General features: G+C 40.4%; 1 long non-coding RNA gene and 1 other non-coding gene across 2 annotated transcripts in view; both read right to left on the bottom strand.

Moving 5' to 3' along the window:
- The window catches only part of LOC124545628, a 330,096-nt gene that overhangs the window by 8,544 nt on the left and 299,059 nt on the right, over nucleotides 1-22,493 (bottom strand). Inside the window, exon 2 of the long non-coding RNA XR_006967640.1 lies at nucleotides 10,787-10,986. This is a non-coding gene — a long non-coding RNA (uncharacterized LOC124545628). The remainder of the gene's footprint in view (nucleotides 1-10,786; nucleotides 10,987-22,493) is intronic.
- Trnas-uga lies at nucleotides 85-159 on the bottom strand. Its single transcript has one exon. It is a non-coding gene; the product is annotated as a tRNA-Ser (tRNA).

Below are 22,493 nucleotides of genomic sequence, written 5' to 3'. Positions count from 1 at the left end.
ATAGATGGATATATGTATGGACTGATCATGGCAAATGTTGGCAATAAACTATATTTTTGAAACTTCCTGGCAGATTAAAACTGTGTGCCCGACCGAGACTCGAACTCGGGACCTTTGCCTTTCACGGGCAAGTGCTCTACCAACTGAGCTACCGAAGCACGACTCACGCCCGGTACTCACAGCTTTACTTCTGCCAGTACCTCGTCTCCTACCTTCCAAACTTTACAGAATCTCTCCTGCGAACCTTGCAGAACTAGCACTCCTGAAAGAAAGGATATTGCGGAGACATGGCTTAGCCACAGCCTGGGGGATGTTTCCAGAATGAGATTTTCACTCTGCAGCGGAGTGTGCGCTGATACGAAACTTCCTGACAGATTAAAACTGTGTGCCCGACCGAGACTCGAACTCGGGACCTTTGCCTTTCGCGGGCAAGTGCTCTACCAACTGAGCTACCGAAGCACGACTCACGCCCGGTACTCACAGCTTTACTTTCTTCTTTCTTTCTTTCAGGAGTGCTAGTTCTGCAAGGTTCGCAGGAGAGCTTCTGTAAAGTTTGGAAGGTAGGAGACGAGGTACTGGCAGAAGTAAAGCTGTGAGTACCGGGCGTGAGTCGTGCTTCGGTAGCTCAGTTGGTGGAGCACTTGCCCGCGAAAGGCAAAGGTCCCGAGTTCGAGTCTCGGTCGGGCACACGGTTTTAATCTGCCAGGAAGTTTCATATCAGTGCACACTCCGCTGCAGAGTGAAAATCGCATTCTGGAAACTATATTTTTCTTCAAGTGTGCTCACATATCCAATTGTGTATAAGAGTTTATAAACAAAGTAAGTGTTTGAGCCACACACATGGGTGTTTTTCTTATTAAAATCCCTTGCATCCTAATATAAGCCTATAGTTATCACCAATTTTGAGTGCATAAACATCACAATGACTTCATAGCAGCTGACTAGTCCTGCAATACTACTGAAAACCAGAGGAAAAAGAAGAAGAACTGAACACTCAGCCCTAGCCATATATATGATTGGTAATTGTTAGTCCACCAGACTCTGGTAAGAAGAATGGTATTTTGTCATTGCTAACACTTCCTGATGAATTTTGCTTTGAGCATAGGTAAGGATTTTCAAAAACGTTATTTCAAGTCAAAATCTAGTTATTACAGGAGAAATCATTTGACATTGATGGTATAACACACACTATATTCAGTGGGAGTGATGGTGATATCCCACCACCAGAAAGAGTAAAGCCAAATACCATGTTTATATATGATGATGATGATGTGGGATCCAGGATCAAATAAGTAAATATTTCTGTTTTGGTCATCATATAGGGGTTGACAGCATTTATTTAAGTCAGACATATTCTAGAAATATAAAGCAGTTGGTAGGATAATGTAAAACTTTCATAAAAGACTATAAGAATTTAAAACACGTTTTTGAAGCACATGTAGGGACAGATATAACATTCAATGAATTTATAACCATAAGTGGAAATAGCGGAATCACACATAGTCCAAGTTTTACGTTCTTGATAAAACAAGAAAAGTTAATGATAGGCCACATAGATGAAACTTTCAGAAGTTTCTTTTTCACAGATTATGTACCAGTACCTATCTTTGTCAGTATGGACCTGCATCTACATATGAAGATGAAAGTAAAAGATAATTGCATCATTCATTACACTATGGACAAATTCACATGTATGTGATACATTCATTCTTGTGGAGTGATGCATAGACCAAACATTCATTTGTGGACTTGAAAGGGTACAATACCACCCGACATTGAAAATAGGTACAACATAATTCATTATTTTTGTCAGAACAACACATTTTTTTTGTGAAATAACTCAATTTCAATTAATACAGCGAAGCCGGATACCAGTGTGGGAAAGAATGACAATTTATTTATTTAATAGATCACATGTGCACTCCCACAAAGTAAATCCCTACATCCAGTTTTGTGAGATCTGTGAAATGAATGAATGTATGGTCGTCTGATAACCGCAGATAGTGAATGTGAATATATGATCATCTTTGAGACGATCCTTTGGCCACCTTTGGTGGGACCAAAGAGATGAAATTTACCTGAGCTTTGAGCGCCTGAAATGTGGCTGACCAATACGGTAGCAAGGTGCTCCCCCACTTCAGCAGAGGTGAGAGGACCTGGAGAACGGCCATGTTTCAGCACTCTGCCGCTGGATCTTGTGCTGTTAAGACCTCTTTTAGTTGTGCTCCATAATGACAAAAGAGTGGAGACATGGTATGCATGTGGAATATTTAAGAGTAGTTTGAAATAATAATTTCTCTATTTCAGGAACTTTTGTGGGGAGAATTAAATGTCAGGCAGGTAATATTAATGGGATTGTAGTAATCTTCGGAAGTGACCAACGGTCACAATGAAACCACGTGTAGCAATAAGTTGAAATACTTCCATGTGCTTAAGTTAAGCTGAATTACTAGCGTGTGTACAATAAGTTGAAATATTTAAGAAATAGTGTGTGTACCATAAGTTGAAAAATTTAAGAAATGGCGTGTGCAGGACTTCAAATTAGAGACGAGTACTTCCACGTGGTGAGTACTGTGTGAGTCTCAAACTGTGTATGAGACAAAGGATAAAGAGAAGTACTCGTCCATGGTATCAGTTGAGGACTCGCGTGTGTGATGAATATGTTCTTAATATTACTTTGCGTGATATGATTCCATGTGACGCCAGATTCAAACTCTGAGAGAGAAGCAAGGTGAGTCGGCCGTCTATCCAGCAACGCCACTTGGCTTGCATTGCACAGGAAGACGTGCATATATCTCCAGAGTTCATAGTAGGAAAGTAGAATTACGAAGTGGGGCAGTGCCTTGTGAAACTGGGATAAATATTAATTGAAATGGGATAGCTGAAAGTGATAGTGTTGTGACTATTTAGTGTTTTGTATTTCATATTATAGTGTGGTGTATCTCATGTAATTTGGATATGTGTGGTTTGCATGGGAGAGTAGCAAGATAGTTTCAAAAGATTAGTGGGTTATGCTTGTTCCTTCGGTACTGCTCGGTCTGGAGGAAAGTTTCGTGATGATGATTGTGAGAGTCGAAGTGTGAGGTATAATAAAAGATCCACCATCCTATCCAGAAAGTGCACTGTAGCGTTAAATAATTACGAGACCATAATATAGAGATTCATCAATGTAAAGCCATGCCCACTGGGCGGAATTTCTCATGTGTTGTAGTAGGTTATAGAATTTGTGTGTTTAGGTTAGAGAATTTATCGGAATAAATAAGATAGTGAAAAGAAAAAGATTGGTGGACTTTTCCCTCGAATTGTATGTTGTCATAATGTCCCGAATTTATAATGTGTGCGCCATTCATATTCAGTGCGGTGGGCCACGTGTTGACAAAAGCTGTTAAATAAAAGAAAGAAAGAAAATGTGATATTGCCAGTGCGTAGTGAACAGTCAGAGTTCTATTACGGATAGTCAGATGCATGTTTCCGTTGCGTATTAATCATATAGGAGGATAACTTGTAACTTAAGTGTGAGTACTAGGGTCCATGTTACTCGATAAATAAGAATGAATCCACTCGCTTGGCAGACCACTCATCTTGCAGGCCTGACTGCTTGATGCCACAGTATGAGTAAGGCATGTGGGTGCCTCTCAGACTGACACAAAAATTGAACCTATCAAGTGGAAAAATCAAACAGTAGGACAAATATGATTTAACTTCCATTAGATGGCAGACAGAGTACCAACACAGGTTCTACCATTCAGCATAAAACAATCGATTTCTGCAATATACACAGATATGACGATCCCAATGAAATAATAGACTGCTTATGATTCCTCACATCATCTGCTACTGCTCAGAATACACCTCACATGAATGAAGTTATATCAATCACTTCACACCTTTAAGAAAGCCACATTACTGAATAATTATGGAGACAGTAATTCAAGAACTCCACGAGCCGACATGTGAAACACACCTGCACGGATGTGTTAGAATGTGGGGTTTGAATGCTGTAGCATGCAGATCTTGTAGATATGAAGCAATATTCATGAAAAAATAAAAGTTACAAATATAGTTTAATGGTCAATGATAGATACTCAAAATCAGCCTGGTTCTTACCTGTGAAAATAAAGACAGGGGAGGAAGTTGCATGGGTGTTTGAACAGCTGCTGCAGACAGGGACAAAACAATGTCCTGTAGACCTTCCATCCGATTGTGTTGGTGAGTTTCATAACAGATATTTCAAGATGGTAATGTAGTAGTGTGGAATACAACACTACTCAACATTCTGTCAGATGAAGGCGAATGTTGTGGAATATTTGAATTGAACGATAAAAAACTGTATGCAGATGCATTTTAATTTTCGTAAATCATTGAGTAGTATAATGAAACCACACATCAACAATAAAAATGAAACCATTTGATGTCTATCATAATGAGCATCTAAAGACAGTATACAATCATACTAAAATCGTGGATCTGTGCAAGCAGAAATTTAATACGGGTGATTCAGTACATATATGAAAATACAGGGCTGCATTTGAAAATTATACTTGCTGAACTGGTCAATGGAGAGGTTTAAAGTTTCCAAAGTGCAAAGAACAAACTGTAGAATTTACAGCTTGAAAGACATATCTGATGTAGTAGTGAAATAGCTGGAATATTTTACACAGAAGAATTGAAAAGATGGTATGAACAAGATGTGTTTGTCATAGAGTGTGTCATAAGTTGACAGGGGGATAAGGTCTCGATTCAATAGTTTGGCTTCCCTCAACTACAGAACAACTGAGTGGTCGTTAAAGACACAGTATACAATAATGCATGCAGTAGCAAAACATTTCCAGTAGGATGCTCATCATTTATGTAGTTTTGGTATTCTCGAGAAACTACCTGCAGAATTATACATTCCCTTATATGACTGTTTTGGACTGGGAACAATGCTGGAAATACAGCTAGCACTGGATGGTAAGGGAATTAATCTGTTGGTCGAGGCTTGCAAAGAACACAGTATCACATACACAACAAATAAAGATTTGGTGGAATGTCATGTAGGAAATCGAATTTTAGCTGACAAAGCCTAGTGGACACATACAAGAAGGAGCATTTGTGTAGGGAAAACACATCACAGCATTTGCAGTTGATAAATAAATGTGTACCAAACTTCATCTAGGTGCTGGGATAAATTTCCAACAAGTTACGAGTGCCACTAACATCTACTTAACACTCTAGCAGGTGGACCATATTACATAACACAAGTGGGCGCATCATACTTTGTACATATGTAAGCAATAGATGTCTTTATGTAACCAAGATAGATATGAATGAGCAAAATCAGATTAATTCAACAACGATATAATTAACGTACATTATATAAGCTAAATCATGGTTTAATTAGACAATAATAAAATAAACTTTCATTACATCACTCTGTTCCCATGTGCAAGTATTACCCCACAATGATGTTTCACTCTAAGCATGAAACAGAGCAGTTGCATCAGATCCCAGCCCACTACTTATACAATTATTAATGATCTCATAGACAACTGCCTCATTGTGTGATTTTGCTGCTGCCTCGTAATCCGTCACTTTCTTGCACAGATCGTAATTTTTTTCTCATGCAGCTCACCGATAATTTTATATTACTGCTACTCTCTTGGATGTATGAGAGAGAAGTTTGTCATGCATTAGCTGAAGCAATAATGAAGGAATAGGTATAGGCTCAGAATTGTAAAATAACAATGAAATGGTACAAGAAAATATTATTTGTTGTTGGCACAACCTATACATAGGCGCGCCCAATCGATAGTTAAGAACGAGAAACCCAAGGATGTTTAAAAAAATTACAACCAATTATTGGTGTCAGCAGCAAAAAGTATCTTGAAGCAGAAAGGAACAAGAAGAAGCTTGGTTAAAACACCGTGGCTATACTTAAACCCAGCAGATAATGGCCTGGATTGTTCATTAAAAACAGCTACTACCCAATGAGCAAAATCAGATTAATTCAACAAAGATATAATTAACTTACATTAGATGGCAGTTATAAGAATCAAGAGGCAAAAAATGGAAGCAGTGGTTGGGAAGGGAGTGAGACAGGATTGTATCCTATCCTCGATGTTATTCAATCTGTATATTGAGCAAGCAGTAAGGAAAACAAAAGAAAAATTTGGAGTAGGACTTAAAATCCACGTAGAAGAAATAAAAACTTTGAAGTTCGCCAACGACACGGTAATTCTCTCAGAGACAGCAAAGGACCCAGAAGAGCTGTTGAATAGAATGGACAATGTCTTGAAAGGAGGATATAAGATGAACATCAACAAAAGCAAAACGAGGGTAACAGAATGTAGTCGAGTTAGCTCGGGTGATGCTGAGGGAGTTAGACTAGGAAATGAGAGACTTAAAGTAGTAAATGAGTTTTGCTATTTGGGTAGAAAAATAACTAATGATGGTCAAAGTAGAGAGGATATAAAATGTAGACAGGCAGTGGCAAGGAAAGCGTTTCTGAAGAAGAGAAATTTGTTAACATCGAGTATAGATTTAAGTGTCAGGAAGTCGTTTCTGAAAATATTTGTATGGAGTGTAGCCATGTACGGAAGTGAAATACGGACGGTAAATAGTTTAGACAAGAAGGGAATAGAAGCTTTCGAAATGTGGTGTTACAGAATAATGCTGAAGATAAGGTGGGTAGATCACATAACTGATGAGGAGGTATTGAATAGAATCGGAGAGAAGAGATATTTGTGGCACAACTTGACTAGAAGAAGGGATCGGTTGGTAAGGCATATTCTGAGGCATCAAGGAATCACCAATTTAGTATTGGAGGGCAGCGTGGAGGGTAAAAATTGTAGAGGGAGACCAACAAATGAATACACTATGCAGATTCAGAAGGATGTAGGTTGTAGTAGGTACTGGGAGATGAAGAAGCTTGCACAGGATAGAGTAGCATGGAGAGCTGCACCGAACCAGTCTCTGGACTGAAGACCACAACAAGAACAGCAACTACCCAACAGATCACTGACAAATACAGATCTGCTTTAATTTATCAAAAAATTCTGTGTTTCAAGATACGGTGGAGTGCTTATGTGGAGTACAATGGCATCTGGAATATGTCGTCTGGAAATGTGAAGGATGTGGAGGAGGACCTGAAACCCATTGTGTTGGACATGTTAAAAGAAAATAATAGTATCTACTACTCTGTCTCATTCAGGGACCTACACCTGCCAGAATAATTGCGCCATTACTTTACCAACAAGCACTTTACACAATTTTTAACACTACCAAAACTTCACAATAAACATCTGTGTGGGGATTTAGTTGTAATGTTCCTTCTCATTACTCCATAAAAACAAATATAATGCTCATCAATTGTATTATGAGTTACTCTCCACCAATTCATTTAAGGGAGGGGGATGATGATGATGATGATGAGCGTTTGGCGTCATTGGCCGGGAGGCCCCTCGCGGGGCAGGTCCGGCCGCCATAGCGCAGGTCTTATTACATTCGGCGCCACATTGGGCGACCTGCACGCCGGATGGGGATGAAATGATGATGAACACAACACAACACCCAGTCCCTGAGCGGAGAAAATCTCCGACCCAGCCGGGAATCGAACCCGGGCCCAGAGGACGGCAATCCGTCACGCTGACCACTCAGCTACTGGGGCGGACAGGGAGGGGGAATGAGGTTTAGTATTGACTAGAGTGGAAACGTACAATCAGCATTTCTAATATCACTGAGGTAACAATAAACTGTTTCTGGGAAATGGTAAAGCTGTGAAAATACCCCAACATTCAGTTGATATTGATGATTTATGTAAATGTATTAACCAATCTCTAGAAGGGTTTGAATGATATGCCATATTTACACATTTAAAACAGTACTAAAATAATGAGAACAGACAGTAGACTTCTGATACAAAGGTTCAGCAGGAGTACTATAAGCTTTCTCAAGGAGTCTAAATTTAGAGAAGAACCCTGTAAATTTTATGAATCAGATGAAGCAGTAGAAATACTCCCAATTAGCATAATTTGTGTCGGTCTAATATTTTATTGAATGGATGTTTCATGACCAACTAAATCACACAATTTATGGATTCTTCCCTACACTGGGCCCAGGATAAAAAAATCACTGATTTTCCCATGAATACCATATACCTTCCAGTGACTGTCCAGACGTTAGTTGAATATTGTAGACAAAGACGGGTATCTAGTGGAATTTCGAGATGCAGAAATTGTAACATGTCTGCTGTTGTAGCAGGAGTAGTAGAATGGTTGTAGGGTATAAAACTGATGTATACAGTCATCAGTAGACTGTTTCACAGCAGAAGAACAATGTGATAACATAGGAGATTTAAAACTTCATTAAATCGATGAGCTTGTAACCGCACAATAACTTAATTTGAAATAGCAGTCCCAGTTCAGTACAATGAGCGAATTATATGCCAGAAATATTTGTCGCACAAACCTTTTGCTTCAGGAAACCGTAGTAATAATGATGAGCTAATTTTCTTGTTAATTTAACAATTTGAAGCGGCAATTTTGTATACTTTGAAGGAAAATTTGTGAAAAAAGATAGGGGTCCTAAAGTGATATTACATCTTACATGTAGTGCTTTAGACTCACTGTTTCAACGGCTAAGATACGAGCTGGCTGTACAATAAACGTTGAAATTACATCATCCATTAAAACATATGTTTCCATATCAGCTTCGGACCACAATGGTTTACAGTATGCAGGATGGTTAATATACGCCTCGATAAGTGCCAACAAGTGGTTTAGTATGTCTATACCACTCACGATGCTGATGGGATACTTCAGGCGCATGAAATATGTCATTATGACTGTAGATTATGAACCAGTTCTGGTAAGAAGTGCAACGGATTATAACTAATATGTTCCAGTTGGACTGATGGCCAAGAGAATAAAAATGTGCCAGAGAAATTAGTGTGAAAAGTGCCTCATATTTCTGTAACTGACAAGGGCCATTAAAAAATTTTAAAGGTATTAGAATGCTGATATTCAACTGCCATTAACTTACCATTCATGGGAGCTATTTGAATATCCCAAACTACCAACTACATCCAGACATGTAGGCTATTAAAACATCTTAATTCATTATTTCAGTGCTGCAAATTGACTTGAAGGGGAGCTCTGTGACTGAAGTGAATTCGATACTTGTAAACGCAGTAATACTAAAGTTTACCTTAATTCAAGGTTCTACCTATGCGATAATTTACAACTGGACTTGGGTAATAACATTTACAGCCTACTGTTTGACATGTACGCAAGGTTTTGACCTTCTTACTATGAAACAGTTAAAGAAGATGAATTCAGATGCATGCTCAGTCCAGAGAAATTTAAGAAAATAGCACACAGTGTTGTGATAAATTGCTCAAAGCAGAATTAAACTGTAAAATCAGCGCCAATAGACATCCATATACAATCCAAATCATCAGAAAATTAACTCAGACAAACTGCAGAGCAACGGGTACAAGCTGATGGTCATCAAATTTCTTGAATATTTAGAACTAATTTGCCTCAGTAGACATCTCTATATCTGTTGGATCCTGTGTAGAGCGATCCAGCAGATGCTGTGACAATCACTCACTTGTATATAATGGGTTCTGGCACCAAGGACAAATGTATTGTGCACTGTGATGTTTCAACAATCGGGGGGAGAGAGGAGGGAAAGTAGGTGGCATATGTTCTTCACCCAGCAGCAATACTGTTCATCCCTGTGGGAGAATAACAACAAATCTACTTGTTTCTGGTGGTGAGTCGAAACTGGATGGTGCAGGGGTCCAACAGTTTTATATTACCTTGGTTTGAGATCCCCAGACCGTAAATGTAAACAGACAACATTTGGTTATATCCTGGAGTTTCAGAGGAAATCAATACCAGCAAAAATTAAGCAGTTTATAACAAGTTTTTACTTGTAACTTCTTTCACAAGCCAGAAGTGACCATGTCAAGCAAAAGCTGTCCTCATTTTGGACGTTAGCAATGTACTGTCATCTATCCATACCCTCTGGAAGAGTGATATAAAAGGAGCTTCTGTTTAATGGATCAAATATGGGAGAGTAAACATACAGATACAAGAGTTTGCTTAGAGCTTTCCCAGACTCTCTTTGTTGCACTTCAGAGAATTTTTTCTGCATGGCACTGTAGGGGAAATGCTTGAACCATTCGTCAACTGAGATGCCCTATGATATCACATCATTTTCACCCCATTAATGAACAATGTTTTTTTTTTTCTTTTTCAAAATCACCAACGTGTTTTAGAGGATACATGAGTTAAAAGCACAATCCTTGACAGCACTTAATGACACGATACCACAGATGATTTATGAGGTTCTGAAACCCCCATTCCAAAATGGGTAGGCATGCATTTCAAAATGGTTCAAATGGCTCTGAGCACTATGGGACTTAACATCTATGGTCATCAGTCCCCTAGAACTTAGAACTACTTAAACCTAACTAACCTAAGGACATCACACAACACCCAGACATCACGAGGCAGAGAAAATCCCTGACCTGGCCGGGAATCGAACCCGGGAACCCGGGCGCAGGAAGCGAGAACGCTACCGCACGACCGCGAGCTGCGGACTAGGCATGCATTTAAGAAAAGGTTTGGATAACAGTACCCAACTTTAGAATTATCGATGAAGGTGTACAAGATCTTATCCTTAAATGTACCTCAAATCACTGAGTATGATAAAACTGTGGTGCAATGTACCCAATGCTCGATAGCACTAACGGATTGGGCTAAGAAACTGCTGCTAGTCAATAGATTCTTATATCCACCAGATGTTGATGGTCCAGTCCAGGAAGTGTTGATCATGACGTCGACCGTTGAGCTTGAGTTGAGAGTGATGTCAGTGGTCTAGAGGCTCAGATGATTATGCTGTCAACGGTCCAGGCTGAGGTTACTGTGATGGTCCAGGCTGGTGTGAGTGTGATGTCGATGGACTTCACTAGGGCATTGACGTAGGATTCTAACATTCCTGTAAAAAAACAAATACACGTATATGTATAAGTACTGTGTGTGATGATTCCAAGGCAAAAAACATGATAGGTAAGTATCACATGTACCCATAAATTATTTTTTCACATGACCTGGTACTTACCAAGGAACTGGTCCTTGTCATTATCAGTCCATATGGGACTTCTTGTAGACTTAAACTGACTCTAATTATACTATTTTGGTAAGTAGGGAGTTCATCTTATCATCATCAACATCATCATCATCGGTTTCCAAGTGGGCTGTGTCAAGATACTGAATTATGGCATGTAAAGAAACCTTTTGTTAAACTGACACTTTTCACATCATTATGAAGTGTCCTATTCATGACCTATGGGACAAGTATTAATCTAATTGTCATTGTGACGAAAACTGTGGCACCGTTATTTTGGCCTCAGTTATGCTGCCTTGTATGTTGACAGCATTTCTTATACTTTGGTTCGTTATGAAAATGGCTCTGAGCACTATGGGACTTAATTTCTGAGGTCATCAGTCCCCTAGAACTTAGAACTACTTAAACCTAACTAACCTAGGGACATCACACACATCCATGCCCGGGGCAGGATTCGAACCTGCGACCGTAGCGGTCGCGCTGTTCCAGACTGTAGCGGCCACTCCGGCATGTTATGAAAATATGTATTTTACTGACCTTTGTAAACTACCAGTTTGGAAGGATATTACGTAAAATTGGATAACTTGGTTTGTTATTGTCATGTCATGTTATTATCAGCTATAGCCCTGTTCATTCAGTTTTATGATAAACTGTACAAACGTCTATAATTTTGCTATAAATACATTAACATCCTGTATTATTTTAAATTTTGTTACAAAATTAAGATTTTACGTAAGTTACGTAAACGACTGCTAATGCCCTCTGGCGATTAACGCCTGCGAAAGGCAAAGGTCCCGAATTCGAGTCTCGGTCCGGCACACAGTTTTAATCTTCCAGGAAGTTTCAATATAAATACTGATTAAATTGCATCAGTTACTAATGTTTAATGGTATAGCACTTACTTATATTGTAAATTCACTGTAGTGGAGAGTTTTGACTTACATAGATATTCTGTAACTTTCATTGCCTCTTCCTTATCTTAATATATACTTTTTCGGTTTTATGACCTCCATCCCACCTGACTGGTATGAAAGACGCAAAGTTACTAATCTATATGTTGTGTATGGATACTGTCAGTCTTAAAAACGATTTTAACTACGTGTTGAGCCGTTATGGCAATTACACAAATCAAGAAATTTTTCATGCTAGGTGTGCTGTAATCACTTTTTTGTATACTTCTGAACTTTGCTGTAATTTTATGTGTAGCTTTGTATTTAGGATCTGTAATGTGTAAGCAGGCAAAAGGGAGTACAAACGTCTCAAAAATGAGATCGGTAGGAAGTGAAAAAGGCTAATCAGGGATGGCTTCTAGAGGTATATCTCACTAGGGGTAAGACATATACTGCCTACAGGAAAATTAAAGAGACCATTGGAGAAAAGAGAACCACTTGTATGAATATCAGGAGCTCAGATGGAAAACCAGTACTAAGCAAAGAAGGGAAAGCAGAAAGGTGGAAGGAGTATATAGAGGGTCTATACGAGGGCGATGTACTTGAGGGTAATATTATGGAAATTGAAGGGGACGTAGATGAAGATGAAATGGGATATACGATATTGCGTGAAGAGTTTGACAGAGCACGGAAATACTTAAGTAGAAACAAGGTCCCGGGAGTAGACTACATCCCATTAGAACTACTGATAGCCTTGGGAGAGCCAGCCATGACAGAACTGTACCATCTGGTGAGCAAGATGTTTGAGACAGGCGAAATACCCTCAGACTTCAAGAAGAATGTAATAATTCCAATCCCAAAGAAAGCAGCTGTTGACAGGTGTGAAAATTACCGAACTATCAGTTAAATAAGTCACAGCTGCAAAATACTAACACGAATTCTTTACAGATGAATGGAAAAACTGGTATAAGCATATCTCTGGGAAGATCAGTTTGGATTCCGTAGAAATATTGGAAGACGTGAGGCAATACTGACCCTACGACTTATCTTAGAAGAAAGATTAAGGAAAGGCAAACCTACGTTTCTAGCATTTGTAGACTTAGAGAAAGCTTTTGACGATGTTGACTGGAACACTCTCTTTCAAATTCTGAAGGTGCAGGGCACAAATACAGGGAGCGAAAGGCTATTTACGATTTGTACAGAAACCAGAAGGCGGTTATAAGAGTCGAGGCGCATGAAAGGGAAGCAGTGGTTGGGAAGGGAGTGAGACAGGGTTGTCGCATATCTCCGATTTATTCAATCTATATACTGAGCAAGAAGTAAGGGAAACAAAAGAAGAGTTTGGAGTAGGAATTAAAATCCATGGAGAAGAAATAAAAACTTTGAGGTTTGCCGATGACACTGTAACTCTGTCACAGACAGCAAAGGACTTGGAAGAGCAGTTGAACGGAATCGACAGTGTCTTGAAAGGAGGATATAAGATGAAGATCAGCAAAAGCAAAAGGAGGATAACAGAATGTAGTCGAGTTAACTCGGGTGATGCTGAGGGAATTAGGTTAGGAAATGAGTCACTTAAGGTAGTAAATGAGTTTTGCTATCTGGGGAGAAAAATGACTGATGATGGTCGAAGTAGAAAGCATATAAAATGTAGACTGGCAATGGCAGGGAAAAAGTTTCTGAAGAAAAGAAGTTTGTTAACATCAGATATAGATTTAAGTGTCAGGAAGCCGTTTCTGAAAGTATTTGTATGGAGTGTAGCCATGTATGAAAGTGAAACGTGGATGACAAATAGTTTAGACAAGAAGAGAATGAAGCTTTCGAAATGTGGTGTTACAGAAAAATGCTGAAGATTAGATGGGTAGATCACATAACTAATGAGGAGGCACCGAATAGAATTGGGGAGAAGAGGAATTTGTGGCACAACTTGACTAGAAGAAGGGATCGGTTGGAAGGACATGTTCTGAGACATCAAGGGATCACCAATTTAGTACTGGAGGGCAGCGTAGAGGGTAAAAATCGTAGTGGGGGAGCAAGAGATGAATACACTAAGCAGATTCAGAAGGATGTAGGTTGCAGTAGGTACTTGAAGGTGAAGAAGCTTGCACAGGATAGCGTAGCATGGAGAGCTGCATCAAACCAGTCTCTGGATTGAAGACCACAACAACAACAATGTGTAACAGGCTGATGTACGTTGCTGTATTCTTATGTGCAATTTTATATCTTAGATCTGAAGATCGCTCATGTGTAGCTGCAATCAGTACACTAAATAAAATTTATTTGTAATCTTGATTTCTAGGGTTTTCAACCCTTAATATAAGAGTATTATGTTTTCATACTATCCTTGAGCTATGCTGTTAGTCTGTAAATAGTAAAAGTTTCTGTTTTAGTTAGTTAAGAGTTGAACAAGCAACCCTACAATTACGATGTCTGATGCAATGTGAGTATGAAGTTAACGTGCTGGTCCAGGAAAACTGCATATTCCGTCTTTGCTTTGCTGGCAACTGTATTATTACAATAATTATGTTGTAAGGGGACTTCCAATATGTCTCGAAATCAGCTCCAAATAATATCAATACCTTTGCATTGTTTTGATTTCTCAGTTTGTCCTCTCTTAGAAGACTGAACCGCCGTAGAATTCGTACTCGAGTTATAAACCGGTTGTAAAAGGAAATGGCTGGAGAGTGGTAAACGGCTTGGCAGATAATACTGAAGCTTCTGTAGATAACAAGAAGGATTATCCCTAATGACTTGTTCATCATACATTAAACAGAAACCTTTTTAGATACGTTATATGGTTGGCACCAAATCTTCTCTGCAAAACGTGTTAACATTGTGTTGACGAGAGTACCGGGATTATCATGCAATAGAATGGGGGTAATGGGGGTGTTGGTTTCTCCTTCCAGCACGATTTAGTCATAGTTATTTTTAAGCCTCAGTTATATTTAAGTCTCATTTGCATTTACTAATCGAGGTAGCTACTTAACATCGGGTGACTGATAACGGATTTAAAGTGAGTGTACCTCACCGCCATATATACTTCCGTTTTGTGGTAAGTGGATGGGTCACCAAATCCACTTGCAAGACAAGTATGGGTGTCGTTTTAATAGAAATTCCACAAAACCTCAGGACTAAAGATTGTATGCGTTCTAGAAAGTTTAATTACTTCGTGGAGCAGTGTCATGTAACGTGCAACATTCCAGCTTTCTCCTTACAAATCGAGACAAAATGATATAACGGAGCCATTACCATTCTGTATGGGTGCAAGAAGGAACTTGGGCCGGCTGCTCCCTAGTCGTTTCATGTTACAGCTCTAAGGATTCCAATCCTCATGCGTTCATTAGATTGGAACTCATTTATCCAGGGTGCTGTAAAGTCCTCTTACAAACGTCTAGATCTTCTAGAGGGGGCTGAGTAGCCAATATTTTTGAATTTTTTGAAGTGGACTCCATGTCTGTGTTACAACCATTTGAAAACATGTTGGTAAGGCGACCACTTTTAGAAGCACTTTATTAGGCGTGACCCAGTACTTCACTTGTCTCACAATTTCACTTATTAACAACCAATGAAACAACGTGACGAGCAGCTCTTCCATTATCTTGAGCTTCGCCGTACAGAAGAATCATGTCAGCGTATTCTGCAAACGTGTACTCAGCCATTTTTCTCAAACACTCACAGACACACTTATGAGGCTCGAGGCAGGTCAGAGAGGTAGCACAGACGTCAAATGACACCATCTGACGTAAGCACCCCCCACCATAACCATGTCTGTGTTACAACCATTTGAAAACATGTTGGTAAGGCGACCACTTTTAGAAGCACTTTATTAGGCGTGACCCAGTACTTCACTTGTCTCACAATTTCACTTATTAACAACCAATGAAACAACGTGACGAGCAGCTCTTCCATTATCTTGAGCTTCGCCGTACAGAAGAATCATGTCAGCGTATTCTGCAAACGTGTACTCAGCCATTTTTCTCAAACACTCACAGACACACTTATGAGGCTCGAGGCAGGTCAGAGAGGTAGCACAGACGTCAAATGACACCATCTGACGTAAGCACCCCCCACCATAACTACCATGTTGCACAGCTACCTAATAAACTCATTTTCAAACTGCTGTAGCATGACATAGGTTCCAATTCAAAAAATTGTCTACTCAGTCCTCTATAATGTCCTAGAAGTTTGTAAAGAGAATTTTAGAGTACCCTCTACATCTTCCCCATAGATTATGTCGACCTACTTGTCCTAAAATTTAGGACTTGTTGGGAACTGTAATAAGATGGTACTGACGCCTTGTTGTACGTAGTTCAAGGTCAGATCCTAGTCCTTGTGTGCATAGAGTATACCACAAAGCCGTCCAATAACAGGATTAAGTAATCGTTTATCAATGTCCTTGGCTTACATGTGAGGAAGTACTGGTCTACCGGGACTTCCATCAGTTATGCTTTAGAGGCAGTTCTGGAAGTTATTTTACGTCCGTCGTGATTCATAATGAGTACTTATGTTGTAGATAATACAAAAAAATGACTATTTTTGGTGAGATATCCAAACCAAGAAAGGCTTACGTATCGTAATACAGAAATTTCAACATACTTACCTCCATTCTTTATGTCTAGAAGCCTGCAAAAATATACAGTCCTCTGGAGATCAGTGGCATATCTGTAACAAAGGTACCTAGTGAACGGGTAGTGCTCGTATTTTTGTGGAAATCAAACACTTTATTGTGAATTATTTTGTGTAAGTTTGAGAACCACTCCAGCCTGTTTTTTTTTGTAACATAACTCACAATCTTAGATTCACAGGATTAAATATACTGGGAGGAAAAAGTATGTTGACACCTATTTTGGAGACTGGTATTTTACACATCCTCAAATACTCATGCACGTAAGTGTTTTGAAAGAAAACTTTCAAAAGCTTTAAAAGTGGTGCTTTCATCTGCATGAGAAGTTTACACAATACAGTGGGAGGCTGTGTCTGATCAAAGCACTATGAATGGTTCCTCAGACAATGCTGCAATTTATGCATACTGAACGATGTATCCATTTATGACGTGAAGTCAGGAGCTTATTTTTCTTATTCTTGTTCTTTTCTCTGTCCGAGAGAAACGTGCTATTCCGGCCAACGTTTGTGCAAGCTTTTGGCCGCTCTGTACTAGCAGAACGTTGTCTAAAATGTACCGTCTTGAAGGCTGTTGATTGTGTGTTCTATGGCAAAATACTGTGCTCCTGTCTGGGCCAGAAACAATTATGTCAACCATATTGATATCCAGCTTAACGGCATAATGAGAATCGTCATTGTCACACTAAATTCGTCATTATATCTCAGGTTTCATGTCTTACCCATTTTATCAACGCCAGATCTCGAACAACAACGGACGTTTGACAGAGACAGTAAGATATACAACCGATAAGTTCCAAGAAACTTTTCGGTCAACGAAGTCCTTTCTAGCGTTCCACATTTTGTCTTTTTCCTCACCTTATCCCGTGTGTTCATGGGGTTGGTATGTAGTTCTGGAGTGGTTGAGGCTGACTGAATGCCCTTTGTGTCGCCAACGTTTTCGAATATTTTGAGAATCGTGTAACTGAGGTGGAACGGGGTTATCTGCGTGGTATTCACCTCGTTGGATGTGGGAAACCTCCTAAAATCCAAGTCCAGGGTGGCCGCCACAACGACCCTCGCCGTTAAACCGCCGGACGGTTTCGATCTAGGGCTAGCATGCCTTCCTGAGTCTCGAAAGAGGCGTCGCTATCCAGGCTGGTCTTTCACATTCCGCATGCCAGGCTTAAATCAAGAGAGCTTGTATGGTGTCACGGTTGTTTCTACCAAACTGCTCCTTGCGATTTCGAAGAACACTGACCAGCTAACTGCAGACTGTGTGCTGAACAAGTACTAGTCAGTTAGATGCACCCAACCGTACTGCTTACAGGAATGCACTGAGCGAGAAAAATCTGTGTCGGATCCACCAGAGGTGGGTGACGAGGAATGAGTGGGTGCTTAGGCAGAAAGCAGAAATGATTAAACGTACACATAATCTGGATAACACGATAACTGAACTTAAGCAGTAAGTCGAAGGGAGAGTTCGTTAACCAGGGCCTATCTGTCACACACGACCACAACACAGAAACGCAGCTATAGACTGCTGAGGCTTCAGCTGACTCGCCTCGTAGGCCGGTAGGCGACTGCGCTCGTTGCGATGTCCTCAGTGATGGCGCCACGTGTGTGTACAGCCGGAGGTGTGGCATCAAGACGGCTGTGGACTGGGGCGGGAGGGGGGGGGGGGGGTCACGCGATTTACTGTCATCTTTGGGATGCGTTTTCTCTGGTGTACTATCGATACTGTACGCTGTACGACACCACAACCTGCATCCGCTTCAACCACGCCACAACCCTTTATAAATGGGTATCACGAACAGCTCTGAATCTGATTATGGTACAATGGAGGAAACAGTATACTGCTTTATCCGTGAATGACCAGTAACAAGATTTAAAGGAGACTGAACAGCTTTATGAAGGCGTAAGGCTATAACGTAGTTAAGTTTCCTGGATATAGTGCCATGATGGAACTGCAAACTTTATAATGTCTCTAAATGTTAGCTTGCTGTGGTTTAAAATAGTGCTTATTCTGCATATCACTTTTCTGTTTTACATATGTCACATTTTTCTGTTGTTTTGCCTTACGTTTAATAAGTAACAAATCAATAATAATAATGTGGAGTATTTTCCTGTTGGAAATCATACAGTTTGAAGATACTACTTGCAGTATAAACAGTAATGAACAGTTCCACGAATATCTCTGGGTAGTTCCTATTCTCCTGTCTCGATATTGTTGGGGAGGATCTATTTAAAAAAATCATTCTCCGAGTTTTTCTTTCGGTATGATTTTGTTGAGTTGTTCTCTTCCTCATATCTATAAATGTTACTATGCCTACAATTTTGAACATGGCTGACGTTTGCAGCAACCGTATACACAAAATTGAAAAATATGTAAAAATCAGCCGCCCGGTTGCACAAGTTATCTATATACCTTGACCAGGTTTCGTCACCTCTAAGGGTGACTTCATCAGAAGGTAAGGTAATTACATGAAGAACATATCGTCAAAGATTTACAGTGATTTAAGAGCTGAGTTGCTCAGGTCATACATTAAAATATAAAACATAATGTTCTTCAAAAGTCAAGCATTAAAACATAAGTAACACCGGTGTGGTGTGAGGAGACTGACCTTTTGAAGAACATTATGTCTTATATTTTAATGTATGACCTGATCAACTCAGCTCTTAAATCACTGTACATCTTTGACTATATGTTCTTCATGTAATTTCCTTACCTTCTGATGAAGTCACCCTTAGAAGTGACGAAACCTGGTCAAGGTGTATGGAAAACCTATGCAACCGGTTGGATGCTTTTTACATATTTTTCAAGTTACTATGTCTGATTTATTTCACGAAATTCTTGGCTGCAATTTGCTATCTGCTGAGAACGTTTCGCAGTGCATCATGTCTGAGTCGCGACACCTCTTGTTGCTCGACGTCTTTAATGGGTAGGTTAATACGAGAAACTGACCAGACTGCATGTATCAACTATGAAAAATATCATTACGTGGATAAGAGTTAAAGAATACCATTTAAGTTGTTTATAATTTCATCCCATTTTTCCATGGTCACTGTGTAGAGAATCCACCTCCGTAGTCGAGATCGAAGATATCGACTCAGTGCCGCGCCAGCTGCACAAGATATCCCGCTTGAGGACCCATGGCGCGAATAGCCCTATCGAGGGGGTCTTGAGGATTCACGATTGGGTTTAAATACGGGGCGTTTGGTGGCAAGAGAGCGTGATAAATTCATCCTGCTGCTCTTAGAACCAAGCAAGTGCTCTGTGAGATGTGTGACATGTTGGACTGTCCTGCTGGTACATGCCATCAAGCCAAGGCAAAACATAATGCATGTAGGGGTGGTCATGATCCTCAAGGATAGATGCATACTTGTGTTGATCCACTGTGCCTTTCTGAATGACGAGATCGCCCAGGGAATACTACGAAAACATACCCAAGACCATAACGCATCGTCCTCTGGCCTGGACTCTTCCGGCTATTGTTTCAGACTGTTTTCTTTCAGACCATACACGCAGTAAACGACAACGGTCATGTGCCGTCTTAAAAGGCCACCTTTTGTACCTCTGTAGACGCCCAGTTTTGCTACTGGCGGGCAAATTCCAACCTTCGTCGCCTATAAACAGCAGTCAGCATGGTTGCATCAACCAGGTGCCTGCTACGGAGCTGATAGGCAGCAACATTCGCTGTATGGTCGTTGAAGAGGCAATGTTGGTAGCCTCTTGGTTCCTCTGGGTGGTCAGTTGCTCAACAGTTAGTTGCCCGTCTTTTCGCCCGTACACATCTCCGCAGCTAACTTTGATTCCTGCCATCTATGAACCGTCGTGCACCACAGTTGCCAGGCGCCGTTTCTGAATAGTGCCATTTCACCACGCACTGTATATGTTACCCACGACGACATGCGAACGATTTATGAATAGGTTTAAGAAATAGCGATTCACCGCAACAGTACGACTTGATCACATATATCAACTTTATTTCAAGAATATCTCCGAGCCAGAAGCTCTGTAGCGTGCGTTCCACTGGCCCCAAACCACAGCCATTTGCGACTTCAGTGGTGTTCAAGCGACAGCTTAGGGTAGGCCAGGGTGGAGATCTGTTGTATTTCCTGATGAAAGCTGGTTCTGCCTCGGTGCCAGTGACGGCCGTTTGTTGGTTGGAAGGTGGTCAGTTGAGGCCTGCTACCAACCTGTCTGGATGCTAGAGGTACTGGAACAACACCTTGAGTTATGGTTTGGGGTACGACTTCGTATGACAACAAGAGCACTCTTGTGGCTATCCAACGCATCCTGACCGTAAATCTACAGGGTGTTACAAAAAGGTACGGTCAAACTTTCAGGAAAAATTCCTCACACACAAATAAAGAAAAGGTGTTATGTGGACATGTGTCCGAAAACGCTTAATTTCCATGTTAGAGCTCATTTTAGTTTCGTACTTCCACCTACGCTCAATGGAGCACGTTATCATGATTTCATACGGGGTACTCTACCTGTGCTACTAGAAGATGTGCCTTTACAAGTACGACACAACATGTGGTTCACGCACGATGGAGCTCCTGCACATTTCAGTCGAAGTGTTCGTACGCTTCTCAACAACAGTTTCGGTGACCGATGGATCGGTAGAGGCGGACCAATTCCATGGCCTCCACGCTCTCGTGAACTCAACCCTCTTGACTTTCATTTATGGGGGCATTTGAAAGCACTTGTTTACGCAATCCCGGTACCAAATGTAGAGACTCTTCGTGCTCGTATTGTGGACGGCTGTGATGCAATACGCCATTCTCCAGGGATGCATCAGCGCATCAGGGATTCCATGCGACGGTGGGTGGATGCATGTATCCTCACTAACGGAGCACATTTTGAACATTTCCTCTAACAAAGTGTTTGAAGTCACGCTGGTACGTTCTGTTGCTGTGTGTTTCCATTCCATGATTAATGTGATTTGAAGAGAAGTAATAAAATGAGCTCTAACATGGAAAGTAAGCGTTTCCGGACACATGCCCACATAACGTATTTTCTTTCTTTGTGTGTGAGGAATGTTTCCTGAAAGTTTGGCCGTACCTTTTTGCAACACCCTGTATACGTCAGTCTGGTGATTCGAACTATTGTGCTGCCGTTCAAGAATAGCAGTGCAGGTGTGTTTTCCCAACAGGATTTACGTTCGCCACATAACACTGTGGTAAACTAACTTGCCCTACAGAGTGTCGACATGTTGCCTTGGCCTGCTCGATCACGATATCTGCCTCCAATCGACCACGTACGGGACATCATCGTATGACAACTCCAGCGTCATCCACATCCAACATTAACCGTCCGTTTATTGACAGGCCAAGTGCAACAGGTGTGGAACTCCATACCAAAACTGACATCTGGCACCTGTACACCACTACGCATGCACGTTTGCATGCTTGCATTCCACGTTCTGGCGGTTACATCGGTTATGGATGTAGCAGCATTTCCCATTTTGAATGGCTTACCTCGGGCTTACATTAACCTGTGATCTTGCGAGGTTAATCACCTAAACATTTTACCTAGACAAATGTACTCCTGAAATTTCATTACTCCACATTAATTAGTTTCGCTGTAACCATTTTTTCCGTCAGTGTATAATTAGAGTAGTTACTCCGGATGAGTGAAACCACATGATTTCACTGCAGATGCAATAATAAGGCCGATGCGGGGATGTTTAGTGGCTGAACTATCGCGTTTATTCTTATGCAGCGTACTACACTGAAAGCTGTTTGTTTCCTATTTTTGCCTGCTGCTACGAATCGTACATTATTACGAGCACCTTCACCATAATTATTTCATTCAATTCTTCATTAATTAAAAGAAAAGAGGTAATTAAGACAAAAGAAGAGAAATTTATCTTTGAATTTATC

This window comes from Schistocerca americana, chromosome 1 (assembly GCF_021461395.2).
Source record: "Schistocerca americana isolate TAMUIC-IGC-003095 chromosome 1, iqSchAmer2.1, whole genome shotgun sequence".
Lineage (NCBI taxonomy): Eukaryota > Metazoa > Arthropoda > Insecta > Orthoptera > Acrididae > Schistocerca > Schistocerca americana.
This window is presented reverse-complemented; position numbering and strand designations above follow the sequence as displayed.